The following is a 23320-nucleotide window of genomic DNA, read 5'->3' as shown; positions in this document are numbered from 1 at the left end:
ATAAACAACAACAACAAATTCCATAGATATGGCTCATGTTTGTTCCTTTCTTGGAGAGTCACCGTGCTAATGGGAGCATATTAAAGACCCCAAAACTCTAGATGCAGACATATTAGTATCCTTCAAGTCATCATTTCCACATTTAGTGGACCATGAAGTGTGGCACCTTTAACGGGAAACTGGTAGAACACACTTGAAAAAACACTGGATTAAATGGTCTCGAAGGCTCCTCTGCTGCTGCATCCTATGATCCTCCAGAGAAGGCTTTTTTTTTTTTTTTTTTTTTTTTTGCCATAAAGGTTTATGGTAGACATATCTGTGAAAATCTCTCAATTCCTCTCCCATCCAGCACTCGTGGCCTCCTTCTCATCTCTCTTTCCTGGCCTTGGGGTAAGGGTGTGGGCTTGCCATGCAAGAAGAGGTGTCCTCTATACTTTCCTGTAGCCAGTAGAGATTGTAAAACTTGCCTTGGAAGCCCTCTAAGTAAATGAAAACAGGATTTTTTGTGTGTGTGGAATGAGGAAAAATTTGCTTGAAACTACGATATGAGGTTCTGGACACTTCCTGGTTTACAGAGCCACCTGTCTTTATCTCCCTCTCATTGCTACAAAGACTAGATTGATTTTGTGGTCCCTTCCCACTCCAAAGTTAGATGATTCCACAGAGACATGTTAAAGAAGAATCTTTATCATAAAATCATTAGCTTACGGCTGGCACATTTAACAAGCATGGTGCTCTCATGCAATTCCCGTAGCAAAGACAACTTCTACAAGCAAATGTGCCAGCCATTTTCACTTGTCCTCCTGAAACCAGCCTCAAAGTTGGGGGACTCTCTTAGGAAGTAGCAGCTGAGATGGCACTTGAGATAGACATGGATTTAGGTAATACAATTGTCCATCTGATTAAAAAGAAAATACCTGCTCAAAAAATAGTCGTGTTGATGATTTGACCTATTGGAATGGCTAATTAGGTCTGCACAGCTACTGAACGGGGCAGCGACTAGAGAGTTATGTGATCAGGAGAGATGAATTGCAGACACACCAGTTTCCCATTAACATCCATTTTCATCATGTTACACTTCAGCGCATAAATCTTTTTTTTTTTTTTCTCCTTAAAACAGTTTTCCCTCTTTCCTACTACACAAAGTCCAAATTCCTCCAAATGACTTCTATGGGCCTCCAAAGACTGACTTCACTTGATCGCCTCTGGATTTTAACATATTCGCTTCTTTACACTGTTCCGCTCTTTGGCCTCCCTGCATCACCACCATCATTCCTCCTTTTTAGCTGTGTGCTTTACAGGTATTATTTCAAATAACCTCAAAGCGACCCATGAGACAGACACCATTGTTATCATTCCCATGTTATAACTGGGAAACTGAGGTTAAGTAACTTGCCCAAGGTCACACAGCTAGCAAGCAGCAGAACTGGGATTTAAGCCAAAGCCATCTATCTCCAGAGTCTTCACTCTTACCTACCAGTTTATAGAGGCTTTATTCATCCTCTTCCCCAAGTCTGACCACTCCATCGAGGTCACGTGCAAATCTCACCTCCTTCGGGAAGTTCTTAGATCTCTCTGTCCTCTCCCCGGCCATTCCATTTGCTACACTTCCCCACATAACACTTCTTTTCTTGTGTCGTGTCATGCTGATCTCTGTGTGCATGGATTCTGATTGGACAGTTAGTCACCTGAAGTCTGGGACCAAATAAAGCATTACCCCTATATCCACTACAATGCCCTGCATGGATTCCGGTTGGACTGTTAAGACACCTGAAGTTGGGGACCAAATAAAACATGACTCCTATATCTGCTACAATGCTCTGCATGACATCATGCTTGACAGAAATCTGTTCACAGAAGAGTTCTCTGATGGTCCTATAAAGGCATTGTTCCAGCCTCAATCTTCCCACCTGAGGTACAGGTACACCTGGTCCTTGAAGCCAAGATTCACAAAGGAAAAAAAAAGTTAACAAGAAGAAGATGTTTATCATCCAATGATATACGTGACAAGAGACTTAAAAGTCAAGTGCTGATAATATGAAGCAACCACACTTGCGTTGCCATAAAGCGTCTCAGCTGCTACTTTAGATTTGGCCTAAGATATGAATGGGCAGGAGCCTCTTTCCTTTGAAAGACTTTCCTGGCTCTGAAGGGGCCAAAGGAAAGGAGGAGGGAGGAGGAGGGGAAAGAAGCCATTATGGCTTTAATGGTTTAATCCACCGATATATGCTGTCGACCTGGCCAGCCTCCAGGAGCACTGAGAACCGCTAGCTCAAGCCAACATAAGCACATGCTAACTTGATGGGCAGTGTAATGAGACACAGATTGTATAGCTGAAGGTAGGCACAAAGCCCTCATCGGGTTCATGGTCCCTGGGGTCCCAGCCTGAAAACACTAACACAGGCACCACACGTGCTGGGTTTAGACATACAAACACGGAAGGCCTGCGAATATATATGTGGAAGGTCCTGGGGTTTGTATTTGTTTGATCCAGTGCATGAGCTGTGGATGGGCAGATTCTATTGGAACATTGAAAGTGCCCCGGTCCTGACCAAGTTCTGTTTTCCTCTTACTGTGACCACAAGGCTAGAGAGTGAGAGTGAGCTGCTTTGAATTCTGAGAGCCTTTGCTTTTCTGGAAGTTTTTAAGTTGGGCTTTCTTCTTCAATGCCTTCAATTATCACAGTGCAAATGATTCTATTCCCAGCACCTCCACCCAATAGCTGCAGAAATTTGGCATGTCCTGTCCTGACTAGAAAATGACCTGGCACGGACCGAGAGTAAGCCTGGCTCCTCAGCTTTTTTTCTGATGCAGCCTTTCATTCATTTCCCCTCCCCACTTTCTGACTGCTAAAGAAACGAGATTAGTGCAGATGGATGGAAATATTTTTTCTGCTTTAGCATTTGCTGTCAGAACCAAGTACTAAGAAAGTTCTCAGACAGTGTCTCAGGCAACCTGGAAACTCCCAAACTCATCTTAAACAATAATTACCTGGTCCCAAAAGGAATGCACAGACCAAAGAAGCTGTTTTCTTCTGAGAGCAGCCCCTCAACATGCCACTTAAGAGTTCTACTTGAGGCTGGACTGCTCCCCATTTTCCTCCACTGTACCCTGGCTGTTTCAGAGCTGTCCTTGACACATTAGCACACTATTTTAGACACCATAAAATGAACACTCGGCAGCCTCAACATGTCCACCTGCCCAAACACGAATGTCGCTCTTCACTGATAATCATGGCCTCTAAGAGCCAAGGGTTGTAACACTCAATTGAGAGTGGTGGCATGGTCCTTGTCTGAAAGGGCTGCCAATCAAACTGCGAAAACACAAGCCTTGCTCAGAAGAATTGGTAGCAAGAGATAAAGGCCAAGGAAGTCATAGAAAATAGGTGCACCTTATGTTCAAAGTAAGTGGTTGCAGGAAATTGGGAAGACAACATGGAGGTGGTATCATTTGTGGTCATGAAAAATAGGCAGGGTTTTAAAAGGCAGGAAGAGAGTATTCCTACCAAGGGAAAGAGCTTAAGTAAATGCAGCTAATCACCTCTGTGTTCCTACTACTATGATGACTACAAGCAGCAATCATACTATGTACCACTCAGATACTCTACATGCATATGCATGGTACATAGTGTAATTCTCAAGCTTGTGAGGCAGATATGACTATTCCCATTTACGCTTAGAAGAAACTGAACTTTGCAGAGGGTAAATGACTTGCCCCCAAACTGAATAGCCAATGGGTAAGATCAGCTCTGATTCTAAAGTGTGCGCTCTTAACTGCTCAAAGGCACGGAAGTTGGAATGTGTGGATGGTGCGGGGGAGCCCCTGTTTCAGAGCACCGGCCTGAGGCATGGGTCATAAGGCACTGATGACTAAGCAGAAGTCTTAGGCCTGAATAGCAGAGATGAGGAATGATGGAGGTGGATGACGGGAGCAATGGTTGAAAAGGGCCAAGTCTGGAGGGAACCTAGAGAGGTTTATGTTAATTTCTCTTGGGCCTAGAGCAATTATCTGGGTGGTGGTGGAAAGGATGCTGGCATCATCTAGCTTTCGGCCCCTTGGCCTCCTGGAGGGGTAAGCCAATAAAGAAATTGCACTTATTTGTGAGGTTTCCCTCCCATTCCTCTGCTCCTGTGCAGCTTACTGCTGAAGGCATCCCCCTCAGCTTCATCTGAAGCCCTTTCTGAGCACTATGTGTTGATGAAAGTGTTCTACTAAATGCTATAGAACTCAGCAGGAATGGCCCACTTAGCTCTGCTAGCACATTCCAGGAGACTCTGGGAGATAGGTGTGGATTTCAGCCCTGGCTAACATGAACAAGCTCAGGTTCCTATGCAGTATCCCAGCCACAGTAGGAACCCTTCACAAGCTTTCTGGCTGGGATATTCAAGGGGAGGTTCATCAGTGGGTGGTTTAAAGCCAAAGATTTATATCAAATTATTCCTTACGTCTAACTTAAGGGAATGGAAAGACATGAAAAGCAAGGTGGATTTAGCACCTCTTATTTGCAGGCAGCAGTGTACCTTCATTTCACATTTTCTTTCACATAAAACCCCTATTGTCCTGTAAGATAGGAATCATCTCATTTAATAGACTGGGAAATCACAGCCCAAAAAGTCTTAATAATTTGACCATGGTCACATAGCTGGTAAGTGGTATAGTCTGGTTTCAAGTAGAAGTTCATCTGATTCCTACCCCAAATGGTTTTCCCATTCTGTTGAAGCCATTTTGGGGCTCTATGGAATATTTTTTGTGCCTGAGGCATTAATATGCCTACCTGCATAAGATGAGGCGTGGTGTCCAGCTGAAGAGGATACCCCTGGGTAGCCCACTTCTTTATGAAGCAGAAATCCCAGTTTGAGCCTTCCTGCTACTCACCCTAGGATTCAGGTATGGCTGGTGGAAGGTGGGGGAGGCTCTGGGGAGCTTCCTGGGAAAGCCCTCCTCTGAAAAGAATGAGTCTTGAGAGGAACAGTGTGAGGATGGGGATGGAGCAGAGGGGAGAGGGTCATGCTGAGATTTCATTCTGCTCCTTTCCCTGTAGCCATATAGCTGAGTCCTGGGAAGAGACAGAATAAGACGGCTAGTAAAGACTCCAGGGCCCTGGGGAGTGTAGGGAGGGCAGTGCTGCCTTGTGGCAAATGCAGGTGAGTACAGCCAGCAAGAGTTGGGGTGAGGTGTCCTGCTGGCACAGCACACCGTGGCCTGAGCAGTTGCCAGAGGAGCTTATGAATGCACTGGGAGGAACTAGTTCAGAACACTGCTGTCTGTCTTCAATCACTGCAGCCCTTTGGCAAAGAGCGCCACAGATGCTGATGTGGGAGGAAAGGAAAATGGTGGCTGGAGTGGCCGCACTCAGGATGGCTTCAGAAGCACATGCAAGCGACCCTTCTGGGAGAAGCAGTGGTGCAGGGGCACTGGGTAAGGAGAGCTCTTGTTGGAAACCCTTGGGAACCGTAAGTTACATAAGTTGCACTGAATTATGCCATAACTAATTATGCTACAGGGATGTTCCTTGGACCAAAGAGAAGCTTCTCTTCCTCTCTCCCTCCCTGAAGCAAACATTTATTGAGTGCCAACGATGAACCAGACACAGGTTAGGTTCTAGAGATTCTGAGATAACTATAGGATGAAGTTATCCCTCAATGAAGATACCTTTGTAGGCCAACAGGACTAGGGTATTATGGCCCTTGGATACTGCGGTGATCTTTAAGCCTATGAGCACCAGAGGAAGCCCCGTGTCCCACCACCAGTTTTTGATATCTTGGAGCTCATGGTCCACCCTTCCTTCCCAGCATCATTTTTCAATACCCTGTCATACAGCATCCCAGCAATAGAACACAAATGGCAAAATATCATCCTCTTCTCAGCACTATTGCTTCTCTCACCATCTGGTTAGTGTCCTGGTGTTATCCTAAGAGCCATCAGTAGTCAGGGCCCAAATCCAAATGTAGAACTAGCAATGGTCTCTGTACACTGGGCCTAAAACTAAATCCCAGCGTTAAGGAAATGCCTAACTGTATAATTACATGAGATACAGAGAGTCTCACATTGGAAGAACTTAATATATCTGAGCAGAAGAAGAAATTAGCCCAACACAAAGCCATTTTACGTCTTTGTAAAACAAGACCATTCAATAGACATGACATCAAGGGGAATGAGTCCTCTGGAGAGGGCAGAAGCCTCTTACACATTGATGAAGCTATTAAGATGCAAAGAAGGTTGCAACTTAATTTCTCTGTTTGCAAGTGCTATTTTTCTCCCCAAGCACTGGTTTCTTTGCTTTCCTTTTTCCCCCGAAACACTAATTATGCCAACCTCTTTCTCTACTCAAAACCTGACCAAACCTTCACCCAGTCTCATACTTTTGACCTCGAACCCTCCCCAATGAGGCCAGTCCATTCCCTGTCCATGTGTTAGAATTTTAATATATGTATTACTTTGCTAAGGCTACCATAACAAATTATGGCAGCCATAACAAGGTAACCATAACAAAGTAACCACCCAGACTAAGTGGTTAACGTGACAGAGATTTACTGCCTCACAAGGCTACAAGTCTGATATCAAGATGTCCACAGAGCTGGTTCCTTCTGAGGATGGTGAGGGAAGGGTCTGTTTTAAGCCTTTCTCCTTGGCCACTCAATGGTCATCTTCTCCCTCTTTCTTCATATCACCTTCTCTCTGTATCCATATTGCCTCTTCTTGTAAGGATATCAGTCCTGCTGGATTAGGGCCTATCCTAGTCACTTCTTTTTACTTAATTACCTCTTTAAAGTCCCTACCTATATTATGGTCATATGCTGAGTATAGGGATTAGGACTTCAACATATGAATTTTGTCGGGGGGGGGACACAATTCAACTCATAATAATGATAATATTCTCTAGAGATGGCTTTCTGATTGGTTTCTGGAAGACGAGTCTTATTTCCCAACTGGCTCGCACATTCCACCAATGTGATTCATTTCTGTTTTCACAAAACTTAATGGTTTGTTGACTTAATACTTAAAATTTGTAAGCTCCAAGAAAGAAGGGACTGTACCTTTCTTGGGAGCCAGTGCTAATCCTAGAACAATATCTGGCACATGGTAGGAATGTATTAAATGAATGAATAAGTAACCAGAATGTTACACATTGGGATTATATCCCTCTGACCTTCCAGAGACTGGCCTTGTTTCTAGAGAACAACCTGATCTTGGCTTTCACTGTAAGAGAGAATGCTTCTACATTTCTGATAAACCTGGTATGTTGTAAATATGTTGCATCAGCCACAGAAGTAAACACATGCTAGCAACAACAGGCAGTCAAAATACTCTTTAAGTGTGATTGAATAGAATTCTGATTATACAGTTTAGCCAAGGAAGTCGGTCCAGCTCAGCACCAATTTTCACAGTCAAAGCCAATTTGAGCAACTTGGGACTGAGGTTTAAACTCTCAACTGCCATGATGTTTCTGCAGGGCCATGAATCGGTGTCATAGCTTTAGGATATTCCACTCTTCTGCCACCTCAGCAGAATGATCCTGGAAATACCCTAAAGCAGTGCATTACACAAAATGATGATCCATGAGTCCAACTGGGACCAACTCCCTCTCTTCTACAGGGCACGGAGATAACACTCTAATTAGGAGCAGAACCTGAAGTTAAGAGTTGCTCAAGACACATCATGACTTCAAGTCCTTGCTATTTGTGTATGCATATAGATACTTAAGTATTTTTGTAGATTTTTAAAAGCATATGACATTTTTGTTATAAATCGGCATATATATGTATCGACAGATGTATCATATTTATATGCATGTTTACAAATATATGTTTTAATGTATTACGTGTTCTTTTTAACCTCTACTTCATTACCCCTACCCCCAAATATTACCAATTAACAGAGAATTTGAATTGGCAATCAGCATCAACAAAATGTGACACTGTCGAATGGAGCTAGGAGGGACAGAGGCAGTTAAAGCAAAGAAGTCCCTATGTTCCTGGTTATGTCTATCATTATGATACGCTCCTCTCCATCCAAAATGACTGACGGGCATGTAATTTGTTGTTGCTGTTGTTTTGGCACATATTTGCAGAAGCAAACTTGTTCATGGTCCCCCTGCTGATAGCTCAACCATGCAAGTGCCATAGAAAACAGACTTTGGCATTTTAGCTGCTCAGAGTCTGGGTCATTCATAAAAGTTTAATTTTCTAAAAATATTCAGTGAGGTGCTTTTCCTGAATGAGATGGCTTCTGGTTCATCAACGTATTTATATGAGTAAATAGAAGGAAGATCGGTAAGTCAGGAATCTAATCAGCTATCATCCAGTCCATCTGGTTTAATTAGAAAGCCCAGCAGCTCACAGGCACCTTTTAATAAAAGGCTTCAGTACTGGTTCCCAGAAAGGCAGGGGTGCTTCTGAATGTGGTTAGAAATGCTTGCCATCTCCCCTGCCTCCACAGAGCCCCTTATCAAACTCCCATCACAGCACAAACTTGAAACACATCAGTGCATGCCTCTTAAAGGCATGCAAATGAAGCTAAAATGCGGCATAGGGGAACACCACTGAACATCACAGCCAGTCCCTCAATTCATTTGATAAGCAACAACTTAAGCATCAACAGTAAATATGTACTGTGCTTACGCTATGCCAGAGACTGTGTGAATGAGCCTTGGATTAACCGTGGTTGGGGAGATCGGGACATAAACAGATAACTTCCAAACTCTGAGATGTGCTCTCAGGTACTGGGGGAGCCCTAGGACTGGAAACCTGCTAAGTGACTCTGGAAGGACACTTGGGAGCAAGTATGGACAGAAGAGGAGCAAGGAAGGTTACAGGCCAATAGTTCTTAAACATACGCATGCACCAAAACCTTGGTACGTTACAAAACGCTGGGTCCCACCCTCAGAGTTTCTGATTCAGGAAGTCTGGGGTGGGGCCAGAAAATTTCCATTTCTAACAAGTTTCCCACTGATTCTAATTCTATTGGTTTGGGGACCATACTTTGAAATTGGGCTAATAGTGCTAACCCAGGCTCACACTGGAATCAACTGGGAGCTCCAACAGCTACTCAAGCCCGGGTCTCCTCTCTGGAGTTTGTGATTTAATTGGTTTTGTGTACCAACTGGTTATCAGGGATTTTGTCTGTGTGTTTGTATTTTAAAAATCTCAAACTTACAGAAAGGTTGCAAGCACAGCATGAATCTTTTTTTTTAACGGAGCCATTTGAGAGTAATTTGTTGACTTGATGTCCCATCTTTCTTTGTCGTGTATGTTCTTACAAATAAGAACGTCCTCCTGCATAACTAAAATATAAACATCAAAATCAGTAAATTCACATCGGTACATTACAACCACTCAAGTTCTGGCAAATGTACCCATCATGTTTTTGATAGCAAAACGATCTAGTTCAGGATCACAAGCTGCCTTTAGTTGTCATGTCTCTCTTCCTCAATCTGAAACAGTTTCTCAGGCCTCCCTTGACTTTCATAACCGTAACACTTTTGAAGATTACAGGACTGTTATTTTAAAATATGTCCCTCAATTTGGATTTGTCTAATATTTCCTCGTGATTAGATGCAGCTGTGCATCTTTGGCAGGACTATCTCAGTAGTAACTTCTTACTGTACCCTATGGAACGGCCCATGGTTTCTGTGTGTCCCATTACTAACGATGTTCACTTGGGTGACTTGATCAAGGTGGAGACTGCCAAGCTTCTCCACTGTAAATGTATTCATTTTCCTTTTGTAATTAATAAGTCCTTTTGGCAGAGTTCTTTGAAATTATGTAAATACTTTGTCATCAGACTATCAATTCATTAGGTAATAATCCATATCAGATGAAATCCTAGTTTCTTATTTTGTACATTAGGTTAGAATCTGTTACTATCATTATGTCTTTGAGACCAGTGTGGGCCCTTCAATCTGGCTTCGACTTCTGGGTTTTTAAGAGCTTTTTGGGTGATTCTAATGTGCAGCCATGGTTAAGAACCACTTCTCTAGATAGATCAAAGCATCTATATTCAAAGGATATTCAAAGGATTGCAGGCAACATGCAGCAGCCTCAGGGAACTGCAAGGTTTTCAGTGTGGCTGGTGGACAGGATGGAGATGGAGATGAAGACAGGGAGAGAGTCAGTCTTTAGATTTATCTGAGCCCAGACGGTCTCATCATCATTATCTCCGAGGATGGCATCCTATCCCTCTCTACACACAAAGCTATCATTCCATACACCATGGTGGTACTGCCTCACAGTTAGGTACACGGTTTTCAGCATACGGGAGGGGGTCTGAGCTCCTGCTCCAACACTTCTTAGCTCTGCAACCTTGCACTAGTCTCCTGTTATGGGCTGAATGTTTGTGTTCCCTTCCAAATGTATATTTGGAAGCCCGATTGTGGCTGTATTTAGTCATGGGGCCTTGAAGGAAGTAATTAAGGTTAAATGTGGTCCTGTGGGTGAGGACTGAATCTGATAGGATTAGTGTTCTTGTAAGAGACACCAGAGAGCTCATGCATGTGAACTCTTGTACGTGCGCTCTTTTTTTCTCTCTCTCTCTCCAAAAAGAAGCGGGGAAAGAAGAGGTCCTGTGAGCAGACAGCCAGACAGCAGCCACCTACCAGCCAAAAGAGGCCTCAGAATGAAACCGAGCTTGCTAGCACCTTGATCTTGGACTTCTCAGCCTCCAGAACTGTGAGAAATAAATGGCTGTTGTTTAAGCCACTCAGTCTATAGTATTTCCCATCTGTAAAATGGATACTAATGGTCCTATCTTCATGCAGGTCTTGTGAGGTTTAAATGAGAAGGAAACAAAGTACTCAGCATGCTATCTGGTTCTCAGTAAAGGCTTACCAAGTGTCAGCTATTGCTATTACTTCACTTGTCCTCAAACACACCCTGTACGTTCACATTCTCTGCCTTTGTTCATCATCAGTTCAATTCCACAAACATTATTTGAGCAAGTCCCTACTGCGTGCCAGGCATTGTATGAGGTCCTGGGGATATAGAATGCAACAAGGCCTCGCTTCAAGTCCAAAGCCTAGAGTGAAGATGCTCCCCACTGCTGGCCTTGGTGAAGCTGTTTCAGATTCCATTTGGAATAAAGGGAATGATTCACAAGAGGAAATAGGAACTTGGTTTGAAACCTGTTTCACAGCATTGGGCTGCTGAGAAAATGAGTAAATCATAGGATTAGATCCAACAATTTCTCATAGTCTCCCTTGGTTTTATGGTATTCATATGGTAATAAAGTCCTCTCCTCAGCTTACCAGTAATTATCTGAGGCCCTCCAAAGTAATACGGATGTGGACTTTTTCCTTGACGATCACAGAGATTTTTTTTTTTTCTCTTTGTGTTGGTTTCAGGTATAAGACAATCACACTCTAAAATGAAAAGAACTGTAAAGCAAGTAAGCAAAAATGGAAGGGTCTTCCTATGCGCCAGTGAAATTCGGACAGGAGAGGGACAGAAACATTCCTGAGCCACGTGCAATCATCACTTACAGCAGGGGTTCCACTGACTCATGTTGGAAGAAAGCATAGTCATAATTTTATACTTCCTTTGGGGGTATAAACAGAGAATTACTTTCTTCGTTTTGGGATGAGAACTAAGTTAGGATGAGGGAGTCAAAATGAGTTTGAGAAGATAAAATATGAAGAGTCCAAAATATCACCCAAAGTCCATATTGAAGCATGGAAAGGGACATCATGCCATGTGTTAGAGGAAACTCAGCTTTGGCTTGGACACTTTTACAGAAGGCGCCCTCCTCTGGCCTCCCCTAATACTCCATTTGTATCTCCATTACTGCCTTTCCTGATTTCCTCTTTGCTTTAGAGTGTTTGAGTATGTTCCCTCCTAGACAGTGAGTCCCTTAAGAGAGAAATTCCTCTCTCATGGGTCCTTGCTGGTGTCTCCCAGGGCCTAGCACAAAGCAGGTGCACACTCCCCACTCCCAGGCCCACATGTCCCTAACTGCGGTGGGCGGCTGGGCACACAGAGGACGCAGATGTTCAACATTCGGTCTCGGATCCAGACATATCGTGCTTTTCCCTGCTGCTGGAAATTCCCACTCTGTGTGGTTTTTCTTAATATCTTTGTGATTCTTCTCCTCATTCCATTGCAATCCTTAAATTTTTTTCCTCTTCCCCTGTATCATTCTCGACCTCAGAACTAACCTTTCTGTTTATAGCCACCAAGCTCCCTTTTCTTCCTTTCTTAAAGCATTTCTGCAAACCTCTTAAAGCTCTTTTACAGACATGAATGGTGGATGAAAGACACTGCAGAGGTGTTCACTAAAGAGTCACATTCTCCTTCCTCGGGGCCAGTAAGAACATTTAGGAGAAATGTGGATGTTCCTTCAGTTCATAGACAGAACTTGCTCACATTGGGCCAGAGAGAGGGTGTGGAGCTCCTGACACTGGCCCTCCCACCACTGGGCTGTCTGGGCCAGGGCAGTGGTTTCCAAGCTGCATTCCCTGAAACCTGAAGCTTCCTTGGCCCTCCAGGCCTAAGGAGAGAACAAGAATGGGAGAGAAGAGTGATGGGGTCATGCCTCCCGAATTCATGCTTCAAACACAGCCATTCTGCCTTCATCTGTCATACAGATTAGTCTTCTCTAAGAGATCCAGGAAGAAAATAAAAATGGTGCCACCGCTCAAATATTTTGTAAGCCACTGGAGTAGTGGGAAAAAAGAGCCAGTCATATCAACCGAATGTTGGCAAATCCTTCCTTTAAGGGTACGTTGGATTTACATATTGGAAACCATCAAAAGCCACTTGGAGTCAAGCCTGGCGAAAAAATAATGTGAGCAGAGGAATAGTAGTACCACTGGAAGGCAAAACAACAAGGACACCAACAGCATAAAGAGCAGGCTGCTGCTATGATACAAAAATACTGTCCGCATGTGTATGTGTGTAGCTCATGAAGCACTCCCAGGAGAAACTCCCCAACCAAGCATCTGTGACACTGTTGGAACAAGCACACAAACTGACCTTACAAGGTGATGACACTGAAGCTTGGAACTCACTTGTATGCATAAATTCTCCGGTTCGTTATGAGTATGGCCGAGTGTTCGTTATGAGTATGGCTGAGGGTGTGTGTGCATGTCTCACTGCATGTTTCACTGCTTTAAAATAAAGTCCAAAATTTCTCTAGTCTTTGGAGAAAAAAAAATGCCTCACGATGTTTAGTCTGGATTTAAATGCTGCTCCAATGCTTACTGGCTGTGTGATCCCAGGAAAATCATTTCAACTTTTCTAAGCTCAGTTTCATCATCTATCAAATGGAAATAATAATATTACTTACTACAAAGGGATTTTGAGAAGTTTAAATGTGGTAAAGGATGTTAATTCCTCAGCATGAGGACTGGCAAAGAATAAGTTATCTTAATAGTTGTGGTTCTTAGTATTATAATTGCTATTATCATTGTCCTCTGACCTGAGCATACCTGACTCCAGCATACCTGGCCAGCATGCATTCAAGATCCCCTTCCCTCTTCAGTTAATAGATGAGATCTTTAATTGACTGAGAAGCATTTGGGGGAAAAAAAGAAAAAAAAGAAAAAAAAGAAAAACCAGTGAGGGGCAACTTTGCTAACTCATCCGATGACTCACGGGAAATCCGGAATTAGAACAAAAAGTAGAGGCAGTTTGGTCAGCAGGGCATGGGGAGGACACACATTAAAGCTCCAAGCATTTTGGTGGGTGGAGACATTGAAAAAAGAGGTAGGGAGGGTCCTGGAAAGGAACATGAAAGATGCTGAACCTGAGGGCATCTTAAAATCACAGGTTCACTGAATGTCAGAGTGAGATCTGTGAGAACCCTCATTCTAGTCTACACACAGTGAGGTCCAGAGAGGTGAAGTTTCCTGCCCAAGGTGGCCCAGCTCCTGGGTGGATGAGCAGTATTTAAGCACTTGCTTATCTCCTCATTCAGGAGCCACTGACTTTTTCTTGCCACCTACCCTATTTCCCTGCCACTCAGAGGGCTCTGTCTGAGCTAAAAGGGTTTATGAGGGTCGGGCAGGGTGGCTGAGCAGCCTTCGCCCAGTGCTCTGAAAATGCTCTGGTTTTTCAAGTCTGCAGCCTCAAAGCGTAGCCTGCAGTAGTTCTCCTGTCTCACCTTCTACTAAAAATGTTCACTCTGAAACTTGTAACAGTGTTGACCTCTGACAAACGGCACATCCCAGCTGTTAACATTATTCGGCTTACAACAGAAGTTGCCCTCACGACCCTTGTAGCCAGGCCCAGGGAGGAGGTGACACTGTCAGGGCCAGGCCTCAAGAAGAACAAAGAGAAAAGTCACCTTGGCACTCAAGGTCTGGGAACGGCTGATGGCTGGATCAGGCTCCCTGCAATCACTCCCTTCTGTAACCGTGGGTTGGAGACATGAATGCCGCCACTGGACTCGCCAATTAGGCCCAGCCATGGGGCTGCGGAGCCCCACACAAGGAATCCCTATTAGCAATTAGCTGATGGAGGATCACTTTATACCAGGGCTTATTTTTAGCACACTGTCACCTTTCACTGGGGCCAAACCTTTTGTACCCAATCCATACCTGAGTTGCAGGACATTGCATTTCAAACCTCTGTTAATTGACTTCATTAGTTAATGTGCTGCTCCTTGAATCCTGGGGGTAAATGAGCAGATGAAGAAGACTAATTTAAAGAAAGTCTGCAGACAACAGAGGAGGACGGATGCCCCTGCCCCCACCCTGGCCCCCATGGAGCTCATGTCAAGGAGCATCAAATTCTCCCCAGGCTTTACTCCATTAGTCATCCCTGAATCCTCTAATGAGCTTAGGTAATTTCCTGTTTTTCCAGGTTTTTATGAAGGGAGATGTCGTAGGAAGTACAAAGACTGCGTCTGTATCTGAACCCCAAAGCAGCTTTCTTCACCAGCACCCGCTTGCCAGCTCATTTCAGTTCAGTTGTTTCACCTCTCAGGTTCCTTGCCTATACATTGGGAAAAATTGCTGCCTCACCCATTTCTCCCCTTTACACAGCCAGCCAGGTAGTTCTGAGGAGCAAAGCCCTGCTAAGGAGAGTGTGATTAGCTCCCTGGGGTGATAATGGAAGTCATTCACTCTGTGCTTTTTCTTTGTGGCTCCTGACTTATCAGGACCCTTAAGAGCCAAAATACATGAGAAATAGGTTCTGGGGCTTCAGCCCTCTAAAGGCCTCATTCATTCCACATGCACTGAGCCTGTGCCAGGTTCCTTGTAAGTGGACAGGTATAGAGAAATCTCAAACAACCCCCACACCTCCCCCACCACCCACCACCCTACCAAAGCCACAGATGAGTGGCAGCATCATACAACTTAAATGCCAGGGCCTGGCCTCATCCTAGAACAGCGTCTACCCCAGCCTGGGGCAAGAGGACCACAGTATCAGGTACCTTTTCCTGAAGGAGGGGCCCTCACAGCTGCTTTGTTTGCAAAGACTCAGCCAGTGAAGGAAGGGAGGTGGCTTTCCTAGGTGTTGAAAAGAGGATGGGGAAAGGCTGGAACATCTGGGGAAGGGCAAGCAGCACTGTTCGGCTGGACACGGAGAAAAAGGGTGGACCTGCAGAGGTGGGACCTGGGCAGGTGGCCCAAGGCCAGACTGCAGAGAGCCCGGAATCTTTCCTGAACGGGAGGGGAGGTGAGAGGTACTGGGATTTCAATAAGGGAAGAAGCAAGATGAGGCACATGTCTTAGGAAGATAACTGTGGACAGAGTCGAGGGCGGAAAAGGCCTGGGCGGGGTGGGCACAGATGCCCTTGGAAGCTGCTGCATGGAGCTGGGCTTGGGGAGCAAGTCATCTGGGCAGGAAGTAATGGGGGCCCAAACAAGTTCAATCCATCATAACACACAGTGTGAAGATATGCAAAGCTTTAGAAGTGAGATGTGAAAAGAGAAAGCAGGCAAACAGAGCACTGGGTGCCTGATTGCAGGAAGGTGTCCCGGTCTGCTAAGCTCCTTCCCAGGCTGAGTCCTGTCACTGTCATGGCATCTTCCTGGATTTGTCAAGTAAGGCTTGAGCCCTGACAGACCTTCTGGAAGAAGTCTATTTTCAGTTTGCCCGGCTTAAAAAAAAAAACAATAAGAAAAGTGGATCCTAGAACTCTCTCTGGAGAGCGCTGGAATGAACATGTGGGATCCTATTCAGAACATGTTTGCTTGAGTGTATGGAATCTGGGTCAACTTCACTGAAAGCCCCTCTCCCTTGCAGGCTAAGCTGGATTCTGGGGCCTTCCACGTCTCTCCAGGAAGTGAGGGTAATCACGCGTATGTGTGAGGAGTCAGGGGATGAAGAGTGAATGAATGGAAAATAATTGATACAGCGTTAGGCTAGGCACAGAAAACAGGAGACCCCTAACAGAGTTCCCTGATTCTTACACGCTTCACATGTGTCCCCTCTTACTTCAAAGCCACCAACACCAAACACATGCACATGTGCCTACATACATGTGCACACACCCACATTTCAGTTCCAACTCTCGGCTAAGAGTTGGTATTTGCATTTTGTGAGGTTTTCTTGGGAGGGGACCTCTCCAGAGAACCACAGATCCCCCAACACTCACCTCTTCTTCTCATCTACCAGCAGCGGCTGGCCTGGGCCATATAAGCTAGAGGACTCATGGAACTTCTCTTTCGTTAAGGTACTTTCTGGAGGTGGAGCAATTAATCCACAACTGAGCCCAGGGAAGCAGACAGCAGATAGTCATTTCACTAATGAGATTGCTGAGCCGTGGCTCGGAGTGCGTGGGCCTGGCCAGGTGGAAACTTGATGCTGGCAGGAGGGGCGTTAGAATCCTCAGCTACCTCAGCCTGTGGTGGAGCAAACAGCCCTGCAGGACTCAATGCCTTTAACCCTTGGATTTTCACCCAACACTTTTGCAAATCTCTTTCCTCAAATAAACCGTCCCCCATCTGCATAATATGGAAGCTAAGTAGATCACCCACAAAGAAAAGAGAACAATCCTGTATAAAATGAGGCAGTCAGATTAAATAATTCCAAAGTGTCTTCAGGCAAATGAAGATCAGAATACAGCATACTGAAGATGGATCCTTTTAGACCCACTCCCTCTGCTTGTGTCTGGAAAGCCCAGGCCTGCCGGCATCAGCAGCGACATTTCAATTCTGCCAATTTGATCTGACCACGTGGATTTTCTCTCTCTGATACACCCGTTGATAATGAAGAGACAAATGTTAGCAAGGCAGCCCTGGTCAATCCCAAAGTCCTTTGATGCAAAACACAGGGAAGGTGGTAATCATCTCAGGAGGAGACCCCAGACGGGTTCATTAAAACCATTATAAGAAATCCCTATCTCCCCCATCGCACCTCCACGGAAACCCTGGCCCTGGTGAGTGAGCAGGGATTGCAGGGGCTTCCCTTGCACCAGTTCTTTCTGTTTAGGAGGGAGGACATGGCTCAGCTCACCACCACCACCTGCAGCAGCAACGGCAGCAGCAATTACCTTTGAAATAATCCTCACTCGCACACCACATACTTGTTATGAGTCTGTGCCTGGAAGTAAATACCACTTCTGTTTAGGTGACCATGTATCCTGGGTTTCCCAGGACAGTCTGGTTTATGCCTGTTGTGCTGAAACCACATATGATTAGTACCTACTGCCATGCTGAAAAGCATCTTGTTTGGGCAATAAAGTGTGTGGTTACCTAAGTTCTACCAAGTTGTTTCAAAATTGGTTGGGGGGGGGGAACCTATAGCGCCACCAACAATTAAATTATAAGATTACTTTTCCAAGATCACAATGACTCAAAGTTTTCTCTCATAGATGCTATATATTTAGTTTGAGGTACTGGTGAGGAGGGGGTCGTACGTGCAATTTAGTGTTATAAGATTAGACAAGCAGGAATGGTATTCTGTAGCCTTATGAAATCACAAACACATGTCAGTTTAACAAAGCATCCTCTGTTTAAAAATAAAATATTATGTTAAAAACATATTTATACTTATTTTTAAATGCTTTCCGAGGAAAAGAAAGATTTTCCTGATTTTTAATGAGATAAAATTCGATAATAGAAAATTAACCATTTTAAAGTATACAATTCAATAGTTTTTAGTGTATTCACAGTTCTGTATGACCATCAAGACTATCTAATTCCAGAACACGACCCCAAAAAGAAACCCCATAGCTGTTAACAGACAGTCCAATTTCCCTCTTCTTCATCCCCTGGCAACCACTAATGTTATTAATTTTCTATCTTGATGGCTTGGCCTATTTTGAACATTTCCTGTGAATGGAAGCATATTGTATGTGTCATGTCGAGCTTCTTTCTCTTAGCATAATGCTTTGAAGGTTAATCCATGACGTAGCATGTATCAGTATTCTACTCCTTTTTATAGTTGAATAATATTCCCCTGCATGGAGATACCAGATTTTGCATGCCCATCGAACAGCTAACGAACATTTGGTTTGTTTCCACTTTTTTGCTATTATGAATAATACTGCTGTAAATATTCAAAGTTCAAGTTTTCATGTGAACATATGTTTTCAATTCCTGGATATATACCTAGGAATGGAACTGCTGGGTCAAATGGTAACTCTCTGTTTAATTTTTTGAGGTACTGCCAAACTGTTTTCCACAGAGGCCGGATCATTTTACATTCCCACAAACAATGATTAAGAGTTCTAATTACTTCACATCTTCTTCAATCTTCCTTGTTTTCTTCATCATGATCGTCATCATTATCATCATGATCATTGCCAGCCTAGTAGGTATAAAGTAGTACCTTCCTGTGGTTTTGATTTGCATTTTCCTAATGAATAATTTCCATGTGTTCTTTCACGAACATCTTTTTGCAGTGGCCTTTTGTATATCTTCTTTGAAGAAATGTCTATTCACACCCTTTGCCTATTTTATTTTCATCTAATGATTCAGTTATCTTTTTGTGGTTGAGCTTCAACAGTTCTTACATATTTTAGACACTAATCTCTTATGAGATCTCCTATATACAAGTATGTTATCCTATTCTGTGGGTTGCTTTTCACTTTCTTGGTAGTGTCCATTGATTCACAAAAGTTTTCAGTTTTGCTGAAATCCAATTTACCAAATTTTTTCTTTTATTGCTTATTATGTTTTTGGTGTCACACTTAAGAAACTATTGCCTAATCCAAAGTCCTGAAGATTTATACCTATGTTTCTTTCTAAGAGTTTTATAAGTTTAGATTTTACATTTAAATCTTTCATCTATTTTGAATTCCTTTTTTGTACATAGTATGAGGTAAGGGTCCAACATTATTCTTTTGCAGGTCGCTATCCAATTGTCCTGGCAACAATTATTGAGAAATTATTCTTTCCCATTTGACACCCTTGTTGAAAATCAATTGACCATACATGTATGTATTTCTGTGTGGACTCTCAATTCTATTCCATCATTCCATATGTCTATCCTAATGTCACCACTACACTGTATTGATAACTGTGGCTTTGTAATAAGTTTTGAAATCAGGAAGTGTCCTCCAACTTTGCTCTTTTTTTTTTTTCAAGAATATTTTGGCTATTCAATGTCCCTTTCATTTTTATGTGAATTTTAGGATCAGCTTGCATTTTAGGATCAACTGCAAAAAAAAAGCAGCTGGAATTTGACAGGGATTGCATTGAATCTGTATATCAATCAGGGAAGTATTGCTATTTTAATAATATTATGTCTTCCAATCCATAAACATAGAAGATGATTTCTTTCAAAACTCTTTTGTAGTTTTCAACGTACAGGACTTTCACTTCCTTAAATTTATTCATAACTATTTTACAATTTTTGATGCTATTTTAAGGGGCATCACTTTCTTAATTTCATGTTTGGATTTTTCATTGTAAGTGTATAGAAATACAACTGATTTTTGGATATTGATCTTATATCCTACAACTCTGTTGAACTCATTAACTCTAATAATGTTGTGTGTATGTGTGTGTGTGTGTGTGTGTGTGTGTGTGTTTCTTTAGGATTTTTTTAGAAAATCATGTCATCCACTAATAGAGGTAGTTTTCACTTCCTTCTTCTCATCTGGATTCTCTCTTTCTCTCTTCCACTTCCCTCCTTTTTCATTCTCTTTTTCACCTAATTGCCCTGGCTAAAAATTTCTAGTAAAATATTGAATAGAAATGGTGAGAGGAAACATCCATGTCATGTTTCTGATATTACAGGGAAAGCTTCCAGTCTTTCACAGTTAAGTATGATATTAGCTGTGGGTTTTTCATAGATGCCTTTTATTAGGGTGAGGAAGTTCCCTTCTATTTCTAGTTTGTTGAATATTTTTATCATGAAAGGGTGTGAGATTTGCTTAAATGCTTTTTCTGTATCTATTGAGATGATCACATGGGATTTCCCCCTTCATTCTATTAATATGGTTTATTACATTGATTGACTTTTATATGCTGAACCAACTTTGCATTTCTGGGATAAATTCCCATTAGCTATAATGTCCAGCCCTTCTAATATGCTGTTGGATTCTGTTTGCTAGTATTTTGTTGATAATTTTTGCATTTATATTCATAAGAGATATTACCCTGTAGCTTTCCTTTCTTGTGATCTCTTTTTCTGGTTTAGGTATCAGAGTAATACTGACCTCATAGAATGAGTTAGAAAGTGTTCCCTCTGCTATTTCTTTGGAAAGATTTTGAGAAGGATTGGTGCTAATTTTTCTTTAAATATTTGGTAGAATCCATTGATGGAATCATCTGGTCCTGAACTTTTGTCTGTTAGAAGTTTTTTATTGCTAACTCAATATATTACTTGTTATAAGTCTAATCATGTATTCTATTTTATCTTGAGTGTCAGTTTTGGTAGTTTTTATATTTCTAGGACTTTGTCCATTTTATATAGGTTATTCAGTTTGCTGGTACATAGTTGCTTATTATATTCTCTTAAAATCCTTTTGTATTTCTGTAAAATTGGTGGTGATGCCCTTCTCTCATTTTTTAATAACTTTATTAGTTTCTTTTATTTCTCTTCATCAGACTAGCTAAAGGTTTGTCAATTTTGTTAATCTTTTCAAAGAACCAACTTTTGGTTTTGTTGATTTTTTTTTTATTATCTATTCCATTGATCACAACTCTAATCTTTATTATTCTTCTGCTTGCTTTAGGCTTAGTTTGCTCCTCTTTTTCTAGTAACTTAAGGTAGAGGTTAGGTTATTGAGTTCAGATTTTTTTTTTATGTAGGTCAGGTGTCATAGTGACAAACTATCTCAATTTTTATTTATTTGGAGGTTTCTTAATTTCTCATTCACTTTTGAAGGATAATTTTGCAAGATACAACATTCCTGGTATACAGTATTTTTTCTTTTTTTCCAGCACTTTGAATGTCATCCCACTGCCTTTGGCCTCCATGGTTTGTGATGAGAAATCAGCTGATAATTTTACTGAGGATTTCTTGTATATAATGAGTTGCTTCTCTCTTACTGCTTTTGAGATTCTCTATTTGTCTTTGGTTTTCAACAGTTTGATTATGATGTATTTCAGTGTAGATCTATTTTAGTTCATCTTACTTGGAGTTCACTGAGCTTTTTGTATGTATAGACTGATATTTTTATCAAATTTGCAAAGTTTCACCATTATTTCTTCAAATCATGGTTCTACCCCTGTCTCTCTTTTCTCTCTTATGAGATGCTCTTTTTGGGTATGTTGACGGGCTTAATGTCCTCTGGTCTCCTAGGCTCTGTTAATTTTTCTTCATCCTTTTTCTTTCTTGTTCCTCCAACTAGATACTCTCAATTTACCTGTTTCAAGTCTTCTCATTGTTTCTTTGGTCTGTTCAAATCTTCTGTTAAGCCCCTCTAGTAACTTTTTCTTTCAGTTACTCTACTTTTCAATTCCAAAATTTCTATTTAGTCCCATTTTATAATTTATATCTCTTTATTGATATGCACTATTTGGCGCGGTATTGCTCTCATAATTGACCTTAACTCTTTAGACACAGTTTCAGCTTTTTCAATATATTTACGAGAGCTGATTTAAAGTCTTTGTCTAGTAATGAACTCATTTTCATTTTCTCCCCTTCTCAAAGACAGTTACTGTTGATTCCTTTTTTTTTTTTTTTCTTTCCTGGTATGGGCCACTGATGTTTCTTTGCATGCCTTGTAATTTTTTAATTGAAAATTGAAGATTTTGAATATCATAATGTGGCAACCCTGGGAATCAGATTCTCCCTCCTCTCCGTGGTTTGCTATTATTGCCATTATTTTATTTGTTGTTTGTTGACTTTTCTGAATTACTTCCATAAAATCTGTATTCTGTCATGTGTAGCCACTGAATGTTTAGTTAGCTTAGTGGCCAATTAATATTTGAACAGAAATATCCTTCAACACTTGGAACTAATAAATCATCCACTCCTAGCCAAGGGGCTCTGTGTCCTTTGTGTGTGGGAGTGGGAGGATACCTTCAACACTCAGTCAGGCAGTTTACTACTCAGCCTTTGCCTTCACTTCCTGATTATGCATAGCCTAATGGCCAGCCAGAGGTAAGAGACTGGGGCCTTCCCACATTTTTCCTGAGTGTGTGCATAGCCCTGGGCATGTGAATATTCTTCTAAAGACCTTATTCCCTACAGCATGTCATTCCCCAGATTTCCTTCCAAGTTTTTTGGCTAGTCTATTGTTTCCTCCAATTGTTATCCATTGCCTTAGACAGCAGAGAAGAACGTTTAGACCATACTCCCTTGGGAGCAGCTTAGTATAAAGCAACTTCCCAGTCAGGAGAGACAAAAACATGTGTCTAGTAGCATGTCTTCAAGGCAGCCACCAGATAGATCAAATTAGAATGGTCTGTAAATAAGGTCCATTCTGCAGCCTCACATGCCTGCACTGGGAACGTGGGTTGTTATTTCAAGGCTGCTGCTGAGCTGGGGAGTGGAGTATGGCATTAAGGTAAGTTAAGACACCACAGTTTTGCTCTTTTCATTAAGAACTGACTAAGGTTTTTTGGTTTTGTTTTTAAATAAATGCTTCCCAGAGTACTTCAAGCATTTGGTTACATTCTAGAGTTCTAAAAAAGCAGATTCTGAGAGTTATTACCACTTTTTTTCTCTAGCTTTTATAGAAGGGTGAACTTTTGGAATTCCTTATTCCACCATTTTCTCTGACTTACTTGTTGTTTTGTTTTGTATTTTCAAAAAGGCGAGGCACCTCTTGCTTCTCCTGGATGTCATGGGAAGCTAGCTACCTTTACAGTCCTTGAAGAAGACTGGAGGGTGGGGAGTGGGGGCTGGGGGTTTCTAAGTGTAAACCAAAAACAAAATTCTTAGTGCCACCACCCCTACAACCAACTGAATGGTGCCTCCTCTCAGCCAAAGGGATTTCAAAGAAACCTGGAAAACTAGTTCAGGCATGATAGGAAGGAACT

The 23320-nt window shown here is 42.3% G+C and overlaps 1 protein-coding gene across 1 annotated transcript in view; it reads right to left on the bottom strand.

The window, feature by feature from the left end:
* LOC105489276 (RAR related orphan receptor A) overlaps positions 1-23320 on the bottom strand; it is a 741585-nt gene that overhangs the window by 468042 nt on the left and 250223 nt on the right. The window lies entirely within an intron of this gene.

The sequence above is a fragment of the Macaca nemestrina genome, chromosome 7, assembly GCF_043159975.1.
Source record: "Macaca nemestrina isolate mMacNem1 chromosome 7, mMacNem.hap1, whole genome shotgun sequence".
NCBI lineage: Eukaryota > Metazoa > Chordata > Mammalia > Primates > Cercopithecidae > Macaca > Macaca nemestrina.
The sequence above is the reverse complement of the archived record's forward strand: the minus strand, read 5'-3'. Positions and strand labels throughout refer to the sequence as shown.